At 43.6% G+C, this 9,846-nt stretch overlaps 1 non-coding gene across 1 annotated transcript; it reads left to right on the forward strand.

The window, feature by feature from the left end:
• The first annotated feature begins 9,202 nt into the window (after positions 1 to 9,202).
• On the forward strand, positions 9,203 to 9,309 carry LOC127664309 (U6 spliceosomal RNA). Its single transcript, XR_007973157.1, has one exon. It is a non-coding gene; the product is annotated as a U6 spliceosomal RNA (small nuclear RNA).
• Positions 9,310 to 9,846: the final 537 nt, after the last annotated feature.

The raw sequence follows: 9,846 nt of genomic DNA on the forward strand, positions 1-9,846 counted from the left end.
GTTAAATTCCTACTCTAATAATTAGCAGTGATTAGTGAATAGTCAGTCTTCAATATAACTTCTTTAGAGGCTACACAGCTTTTTACATAGCATATTTTACTAGATTTACCAAGAACATTCCTGTATCTACTCAAGGCAGCCATTCACAAGCTCTATGGGATTCATCTCAAAACACTCTCCAAAGCAATTCGCTCTCTTGACTTAAGTCCATTCTTCTGAAGCTATTTCCTCCCCCACTGAAACACTCCTTCCTTGAGGAGGAGGACATTCAGGAGACTCAGGAAGTAAACAAAACTCATAAGGTCAGAAAGCTCATGAAACTTATAAGTCCCTATGAAAATAGTAAACAACTGCTGGGTATAGGACATTCCCTGACAGGCCCAGCTACCTGCAGGTTGTGCAGGGGACTCTAGGGATACAGCTTTTATACTATTCACCCACACTGTGTAGCATACTTAGTGACATCACCCATGCAGGGTGGGATGCCTAGTGACATCACTCATGGTGGGGTGAGATGCTTTGTGACATCACCCATGCTGGGTAGGATGCTTGGTGACGTCACCCATGCTGTGTAGGATACTTGGTGACGTCACCCATGAGAATGGTTAGTGACATCACCCATGCTGTGTAGGATACTTGGTGACGTCACCCATGAGAATGGTTAGTGACATCACCCATGCTGGGGTGGGATGCCTAGTGACATCACCCATGCTGGGGTGAGATGCTTGGTGACGTCACCCATGCTGGGTAGGATACTTGGTGACGTCACCCATGAGAATGGTTAGTGACATCACCCATGCTGGGGTGGGATGCTTGGTGACGTCACCCATGCTGTGTAGGATACTTGGTGACGTCACCCATGAGAATGGTTAGTGACATCACCCATGCTGGGGTGGGATGCTTGGTGACGTCACCCATGCTGGGTAGGATACTTGGTGACGTCACCCATGAGAATGGTTAGTGACATCACCCATGCTGGGGTGGGATGCCTAGTGACATCACCCATGCTGGGGTGAGATGCTTGGTGACGTCACCCATGCTGGGTAGGATACTTGGTGACGTCACCCATGAGAATGGTTAGTGACATCACCCATGCTGGGGTGGGATGCTTGGTGACGTCACCCATGCTGTGTAGGATACTTGGTGACGTCACCCATGAGAATGGTTAGTGACATCACCCATGCTGGGGTGGGATGCTTGGTGACGTCACCCATGCTGGGTAGGATACTTGGTGACGTCACCCATGAGAATGGTTAGTGACATCACCCATGCTGTGTAGGATGCTTGGTGACGTCACCCATGAGAATGGTTAGTGACATCACCCATGCTGGGGTGGGATGCCTAGTGACACAGCTATCTGCATCATCGTGCTAAGTAATCCTTCACTTAACTTTTAAATCACAGCAATAAATTCATTGGTCCCTCAAGCTTGATTTAAGTGGAATCTTCTCTTTGATCTGCCATCTGGACTAAATAGACATGCGTTCACAATTCCCCAGGAAAATCATACAACATCCACCTAACACATTTTTATATAATTAAGTTACATAAAAAAAAATTCCTTGATATGTTATACAATAAAATTTTGTCAACTCAGCTTTGGGGCAACTGTGTCAAACAGCTGTGCTGGCTGGCTTCATGACTCTCACTGTTCCCAGTGGATATGACTGGGTCAGTATAGTAACTTGGGATTCACAACCGGCCCTTCCAATTACAGATACAGTAAAATACTGGTATCTATGTCAATTTCAGGGCAAAACATTCTGAGGAAGTTTCTGTGCAGTCAGCCACATTCGCCTTCACCACTGCAGTGGAGTGGAAGCTCTGATCAAGCACCATCTCCAAGCAGTGAACATTGGCTCCAGTGAGGAGAGGCGCCTGCTGCTGTTATCTAGGTGTGTAATATAAGTAACGAATAATCCTAAGCCAAATTAAAGAGAAGGACAAGCGCTAGACACTGATGACGCACACATGTAATCTAAGACTCAAGAAACTGAAGCGGGGAGAACGAGGCTGCCCAGAACACACACACACACAGAGAGAGAGAGAGAGAGAGAGAGAGAGAGAGAGAGAGAGAGAGAGAGAGAGAGAGAAGACACAGGAAGGGGAGAATGTGAAGGAGATGGAGGAGGAAACAGAGGAGGAGGAGAGGAGGAAGATGAAAGAGGAGAACACAGAAGGAAAAGGAGGGACTCCCCGATACCCTCTTGTCTTAGTTAGGGGTACTATTGCTGTGATGAGAAACCATGACCGAAATCAACTTGGGAGGAAAGGATTCCTTTAACATTGAAGGAAGCCAGGGCAGGAACTCAGGCAGGGCGGGAGCCTGGACCAGGAGCTGATACAGAGGCCATGGAAGAGTGCTGCTTACCAGTTTGTTCTCATGACTTTCTCAGTCTTTCTCTTTTTCCATTAATTAATTTGTTTATTCACTTTACATCCCAATTGCTGTCCCCTCCTCTCAGTCCCTCCCCTAATACAGTCTCTCCTTCCACCTCCCCTTCCCTTTTTCTCTGAGAGGGTGGAGGCTGCCACTGAGTATTCCCCAACCCTGGTATATCAAGTCACTGCAGGACTAGGTGCATCCTCTCCCACTGAGGCCAAACAAGGCAGCCCAATTAGGAGAACAGGATCCACAGACAGACAACAGCTTTCGTAAGACCCTCCTCTCCAGTTGTTAGGGGACCCACATGGAGACTGAACTGCACGTCTGCTACCTAAGTGTAGGGAGGTGTAGGTCTAGACCATGTATGTTTTTGGATTGGTGGTTCAGTCTCTGAGAGCCTCCAAGGTTCCAAGTCAGTTGACTCTGTTGGTCTTTCTGTGGAATTCCTATCCCTTTCAGGGCTCTCAGATCTTTCCCAACTCTTCCATAAGGCTCTCTGTGCTACCTCCAATGTTTGGTTGTGGGTCTCTGCATCTGTTTTGGTCAGCTGGGTGGAGCCTCTCAGAGGACAATTATGCTAGGCTCCTGTCTGCAAGCATAATAGAGTATCATTCATAGTGTCAGGTATTGGTACTCACCTATGGGATGAGTCTCAAGTTAGGGTGGTTATTGCTTGGCCATTCCCTTAGTCTCTGCTCCATCTCTCTGCCTACATTTCTTGTATATAAAACAAAATTTGGGTCAAAAATCAAGTGGCGCCCTTATCTCTCCACTGGGGGTCCTGTCTGGCCACAAGAAGTGGCCTGTTCAGATTCCACATCCCCACTGCTAGGAGTGTCATCTAAAGTCATCCCCATAGACTTCTGGGAGCCTCCCCATCCCAGGTCTCTGACAAGTCCTAGAGATGTCCCCAACATGACGGGGAGGAGTATGGGAGAGGTTCACGATCAGATGTGGGGTGAGAGTGAAGAGTCAGTCTGCTTAGGACAGAAGTTCTCTACCTGTGGGTCATAAACTTTTGGGGGTTGCATATTAGATATCCTGCATATCAGATATTTATATACCTGCATATCAGATAATTATATTACTACTATTACTGAGTAGTAACAGTAGCAAAATTACAGTTAAATAAACAAAATAATTTTATGGTTGAGGGTCACCACAAGATGAGGATCTGTATTAAATGGTTGCATCATTAAGGTTGAAAATCACTAATCTAAGACTATCAGCCCAGGGATGGCACCACCACAATGACCTGGGTCCTCCCTCATCAGTCACTGATTTAAAAAAAAATAATAATAATAATAATGCCCAAAGGCTTGCCTACAGCCTGATCTGATGAAGGCATTTTTCAACTGAGGTTCTCATCTCTCCAGTAACTCTAGGCTATGTTAAGTTGGCATTAAAGAAGCCAGCACACTTCTTCTTCTTCTTCTACTTCTTCTTCTTCTTCTTCTTCTTCTTCTTCTTCTTCTTCTTCTTCTTCTTCTTCTTCTTCTTCTTCGTCTTCGTCTTCGTCTTCGTCTTCTTCTTCCTTCTTCTTCTTCCTCCTCCTCCTCCTCCTCCTCCTCCTCCTCTTCTTCTTCTTTTCCCCAGCACACCTCTTAATGAGCATTTCTTTTATTTTTATGTCTTTTTATATGCTCTTCTTTGTCATGGACATTTCCTTCACTGTTCTCAGTCTTTTTCCAGCATTTACTTTACGTAGCTTGTGTTTTATTCTCTTTTAGGACATCTTCCTTGTTTCTCAGGCTAGATTATCTATACTTTCCTAATATTTCCACTGTATTGTTAAAGCACTGACACAATTACAGTCTAATTATCCCTTAAAACAGTTGAGAATGTGATTAGAGAAAAAAATAGTGGGAGGAGAAAATTCCACAGGGACAGACCCAGAAGTGACAGAGACAATGCAATTAGTAGATAAAAATAGTGTCATTTATTATATTGGGTTCCACGCATTTGAGACAGAAAGGAAAGTGAGTGTGTTTAATAGAAATGCTGATACCTGCAAAAGCCCAAGGTGAACTACCAGATATTAAATGTAAGTGAGGATTATGTCATATGGTAGTACTAAAAGTAGATTATTAGAATATAGAATATTTTAAAACCAGAAACAATATTAAATGGAAATAATAAAAATAACTGGTTAAAATAAAACAACTTCAGGCAAATTAATATGTAATTAGAATGGCAGACGGAGAGAAGAAAGTGAAAACAAAAAAATAAGCATTTGAAAAACAATGCCTAAAATACACAAACTGAATGTGAACAATAATTGCATGAATCTTCTAGGATTCTTGTACGTTCAGAGAATAAGCCAAGAAAATGGACAGTAACGTGCATCATAGCTGAAAATCACAAAACCAGTGATAGAGGAGAAAAGTCTCTCCTTTTCTCTTAACTCTTTTTTAAGAGTTAAAAAACTCTTAAAAATATATATATACATATATTTCCAAAAAGTAAAATATGGATTCTAAAAGACACACAAAAGCAAAAGGAACTCATCATCTTGCCTGTACTATTAAAAACTAAACAGTATAGTCTGCTTGGGGAATGAAGGGAAATTGTCCCAGAGGAAACCTGTGAAAAGAACCTCAGAAATTACGAATATGGAGGGTTTCTCTTGTGGCTGTTGCTTGCTTGTTTTTAAGAAACTTGGGCTGATACTATGGGTCAGGGTAAAGGCACGTGCCACCAAGACTGATGACCAAACTTGAAGTCATCCCCAAGGACAACCCACATGATGGAAAAAGAGACATCAACTCCCACACGTTATCCCCTGGCCTCCACCCAACGCTGTGGTGTGTACATGCATGTGTGCTATACATAATGCATGCATCCCCACACAACAGACCACGTTTAATAATTAAATAAAAACATAATGAAAATTAAATAAAAATGAAGTCTGATTCATTACTAAAATACCCTTGAAAAGTACCCAGTCACTTAAACCAAAATTACTCAGATGCGTTGGAGCAGGGCCTCTCCCAAAAGCATACTGTGTGACATGGTCTTCTATCTGGCTGCCTGGTCAGGCCTCGGGGAGAGAGGAAGTGCCTAGATTTGAAATGCCATGGTGGGGGAATACCCAGGGGGGCTTCCCAGAGGCTCAGAGTAGAGGCAGATGGGGGAAAGATTGTGGGACGGGGCGACCCGGGAAGAGAGCAGTGAACAGGATGTAAAGTGAATAAGTAAAAAAAAACGTAATTAAAAAAACTTATTTTTCAGAATGGAACAGAGGAGTCATGTGAAATAATAGTGCCTGAGAAATTTTTCAAAATTATGGACTGGAACCAAGCCATAAGTGTAGGAAAGTGAGAGAAACCAAGAGAAACAGATACATCACTCAAATACAGGCCTATTCTAATATTCTAACTACATATTCTAACTACATAGTGTAAGGCCAAGACAAACTACTGGGCCCTGAATCTAAGACCTCAGATGGGCTGGGCAGCATCACCAAGCTACATCCCCTGTCCTCTTTTTAGTTTTTATGAGACAGATTTTGCTAAATGGCTTAGACAGTCCTTCAACTCTCCTCTTGGAACCTATAAAGATCTTGACCTTGGAATGTTCCTATCTCAGGCTCAAGAGTGGGTGGGTTTCTAGCAAGGTTAGAAACTCTTAAAAAAAATCACAGGAGAAACACCTCATCAGTACAGGAACAGAGATTAAAAACAGCATCATGGTTCTCTCTTGTAGTGAAACAACCAAAAAGGTCAGAAGTAAAAGTTAGGATTCCAAAGAAAGCAGTGGCCATCTGAGGGGACCTGTCCATCCAATGAGAGTCTCTTACAAACGGAAAGGGGCAAAGGGTATTTCTTGCATAAACAAGGCAGAAAAACAAGGGAGAGCTAAGAATAAGGAAAATTAGAGAGATCAGAAACATGGTTGGAACAGGGATCAAAAGATGGCCCAGAGAGAGGTTAAGAGCACTGGCTGCTCTTGCAGAGAACGGGAGTTCAGTTCCCAGTACCCACGGGGTGGGTGGGTACCAAGCACCTCTAACTCCAGCTCCTATAAATTTGATGCTTTCTTCTGCCCTTCATGGGCCATCTACATGCACACATAAATGAACTGAAAAACAAAAATACTGTTTTTGGAAGAATGCTAGAGAAAGAAATTGAGAGCTAAAAGGGTGTTTGTTGCGTGTTCACGGTCAACACAGAAACATTCAGTGACCAAAAATATGGATTTTAATCACACCCCAAGTAATTCTCCAACTTCCTTCAGACTATAGCTAGTTGTCCCAAATTCAGCTTGTTTCTGCTACTTCCTGGTTAGTACAAATCCCCTAGCGCTGTCTCACAGGATGTGTCTCACTTCAAATACCCATCTTAGGAGGTCTGAAGATTACACACCGTTTCTATCCAAATTACCTAAGAGAGTTCAGATGTTGTCACAGCAGCTGTCAGCCTGCCTGGCATGTTGGTTAGGCAATGTCACCCCAGCATGAGGAGGTTGAAAAGGAGATATGGAGTTTGAAGACAGTCTAGGCTACGTGGAAAGTTCTACATTACCCTTGCCCTTACAGTGGAACTCTGTCCTTTTACACAGGTAAAATGTAGACAGCTGCTAACAGTTCAAGAGAGAGGACAGGTGACAATGGACAGGCTTGTGGCTGAGAGTACTGTTTGCCATAGGAGATACATGAAGCTCTAATTATCAGACTGGTGAAACTTTATGACCCAAGTCAATGGTTTACCTTCCCTTACCATTTAGCTGCAAGTTAATTAGCCTTTCACTAATAATGATGCATCGGTAGCTGGGGTATGGACTAGTCAATAAGGTGTTTGCCTTGCAAGCCTGAGGAACTCAGTCTGATCCCCCAGAACTCGCAGTTTGAAAGGTCAGATGTGCCAGTGCACATCTGTAACACCAGCTCTGGAGAAGTACAGGTAGATCTCCAGAGTTGGCTAATCGGGCAGTCTAGCCGACTTGGTGAGTTTCAGGTCAGTGAAAGACCTTGTCTTAAAGAGTAGGTGGACAGAACCTGAAGAATGACAGCTAAAGTTGTCCTCTGACCACCACACACATGAACACATATCTCTGTGCACACCAACAAACACATACACAGACACACACAGAAAGAGAAAACTAATTCATCGTATTAATTCTCCAAGTCGTTGTACATGCAGCATACTAATGCCCACTAACAAGCCACAGAACCCACACAGCCCATCCATGCACACTAACAAGCCACAGAACCCACACAGCCCATCCATGCACACTAACAAGCCACAGAACCCACACAGCCCATCCATGCACACTAACAAGCCACAGAACCCACACAGCCCATCCATGCACACTAACAGGTTTGGAAGCCCACACAGAAGCTGGAGTTTTAGCAGAGGCTCTTCTTCCCAGGGGCCCTGAATTCCATTTTCTCTTCAGCCTCAAAAGAATGCTGTTAACTCTTCTCAGGCTTCTCAGCCATGACTGTCCACCAGCAAGATCCTCAGCAGGAAAACCGATGCCAAATGTCAAATCTTCCCTGCCCTTCTTTCTACAGAATGTTGGATCCCTTAAAATCCCAGCTTTAATAATTCTCCATAACCTCAAGCCAGTTTTCTTAATGCTGTGTCTGAGTCTCATCATTTTTTTTACACTCTGTGCTTGTGTGTGTGATGTGCACATATACTGTGCATGCCTGTGTATGTGTGTGTGTGCTCGTGCACTCACACGCACAAGCACATGCATACCACAGCACATGACCAGAGGTCAGAGAACAACTTCAGGCATTGGTCTTCCCCCTTTACCTCCTTTGAGACAAGCTCCAGTACACCAGGTTCAATGGCTCACAAGCCTCTGAGGTCTTTCCTGTCTCTACCTACCTTCTCACCATAGGACGCATGGATTACAGATGCACTTGCTGCTGCATCTGGCTCTATGTGGGTTCTGAGACTATGCACACAAGTCCTCACACTGTGTGACTAAGTGTTCTACCCACTGTCTCATCTCCCCAGTCTCTCAAATTGGGACTTCTACATACTAGAAAAGTCCAATTGAAATTTCCAGTTGTCTGATAGCTCTCAGTCATCTCAAAATTATCTAGCCTTCACCCAGCAATTCCATGTCTAACTGCTTTTCTGAAGTCTTCACCGAAGGATATAAAGATGGACTTCTCAACCTTTGTTGAGACTCCGTTATTTGCCAGACATCGTTCCTAGTATTTTTTTTGTCTTTTTTTAATTCGATATATTTTTATTTACATTTCAAATGATTTCCCCTTTTCTAGCCCCCCACTCCCCGAAAGTCCCATAAGCCCCCTTCTCTCCCCCTGTCCTCCCACCCACCCCTTCCCACTTCCCCGTTCTGGTTTTGCCCTATACTTCTTCACTGAGTCTTTCTAGAACAAGGGGCCACTCCTCCTTTCTTCTTGTACCTCATTTGATGTATGGATTATGTTTGGGGTATTCCAGTTTTCTAGGTTAATATCCACTTATTAGTGAGTGCATACCATGAGTCACCTTTTGAGTCTGGGTTACCTCACTTAGTATGATGTTTTCTAGCTCCATCCATTTGCCTAAGAATTTCATGAATTCATTGTTTCTAATGGCTGAATAGTACTCCATTGTGTAGATATACCACATTTTTTGCATCCACTCTTCTGTTGAGGGATACCTGGGTTCTTTCCAGCATCTGGCAATTATAAATAGGGCTGCTATGAACATAGTAGAGCATGTATCCTTATTACATGGTGGGGAATCCTCTGGGTATATGCCCAGGAGTGGTATAGCAGGATCTTCTGGAAGTGAGGTGCCCAGTTTTCGGAGGAACCGCCAGACTGATTTCCAGAGTGGTTGTACCAATTTGCAACCCCACCAGCACATATACTAAAATTGGAACGATACAGAGAAGATTAGCATGGCCCCTGCGCAAGGATGACACGCAAGTTCCTAGTATTTTGTACGAGTTATTTGGTTAATTCTCACAACGACATAGAGATGGTAGACATAGTCCATGTGACCTGCAATTAAGGTAGGAGGCTAATCCAAAAGAGGACTAGGCTATAGGACAATCTGCTGCTGCCTCAGAGAATTAGTAGAGACTGCTTATTTTTAAGGTAACATTTGGATATAGACTAAACATGGTTTCAGAGAAGTGGTGTCTTCATTAATTCATTGTTGCTGCAACAAAATACCTATCAGGAACAAGTTAAGGGAGAGGTTTATTTTGGCTTACACTCCGGGGGAGCAGTGGTACAGTTCACACCGGGGCTTGTCACATCGCATCCACAACCAGAAACAGAAAAGATGACACTTGGTGATCAGCTGGCTACTTTGTCCCTTTTATGCAGTCTACAAACACAATCCACGGAATTATACAGCCCACATTAGGGTGGATATCCACACTTCAATTATAATTGAGATGATCTCTTCTCTAAGACTTGGTATCTCTAGTGCTGAGTTCACAGCAACTCTTTATTAATCACCCTTTGTTCCCACAGTGACTTC

The sequence above is a fragment of the Apodemus sylvaticus genome, chromosome 13 (assembly GCF_947179515.1).
Source record: "Apodemus sylvaticus chromosome 13, mApoSyl1.1, whole genome shotgun sequence".
NCBI classification, from domain to species: Eukaryota; Metazoa; Chordata; class Mammalia; order Rodentia; family Muridae; genus Apodemus; species Apodemus sylvaticus.